The sequence below is a fragment of the Crocuta crocuta genome, unplaced genomic scaffold (assembly GCF_008692635.1).
Source record: "Crocuta crocuta isolate KB4526 unplaced genomic scaffold, BGI_CrCroc_1.0 scaffold971, whole genome shotgun sequence".
NCBI lineage: Eukaryota > Metazoa > Chordata > Mammalia > Carnivora > Hyaenidae > Crocuta > Crocuta crocuta.
Genome location: NW_027527401.1, coordinates 526,961 through 527,274, shown reverse-complemented (window position 1 = coordinate 527,274; position 314 = coordinate 526,961). Strand labels below are relative to the sequence as shown.

Sequence of the window (314 nt, the reverse complement as noted above, 5' to 3'; positions counted from 1 at the left end):
AGTCACCGGCGCGGCAGGGGCCTCCCCTGCAGTCTGTAAAGAAGACACAATTCTGACAGCACTCCACCCCCTCGCTATTCAGACAGCCCGGTAAGAAGGGCACACACTCGCGGGGCGGCGGCCCCGGGCACGCGGGGGGCACACGAAGGCTGCCCAACGTCCTCAGCTGTCAGGGAAGGAGCGTCACGCCCGACAGCAAGGGCTTTAAACACCAGACAAGACCACGCGCCGGCGAGAACAGGGAGCGGCGGGCAGCCCACCCACAGAGGGCGGAGCGCCGGGCAAGGGCAGGGGAGCCGAGGGGAGGCGGCCGC

General features: G+C 69.1%; 1 protein-coding gene and 1 long non-coding RNA gene across 2 annotated transcripts in view; both read right to left on the bottom strand.

The window, feature by feature from the left end:
• The window catches only part of NACC2 (NACC family member 2), a 31,009-nt gene that overhangs the window by 22,369 nt on the left and 8,326 nt on the right, over positions 1-314 (bottom strand). The window lies entirely within an intron of this gene.
• The window catches only part of LOC144222498 (uncharacterized), a 3,998-nt gene that overhangs the window by 2,871 nt on the left and 813 nt on the right, over positions 1-314 (bottom strand). The window lies entirely within an intron of this gene.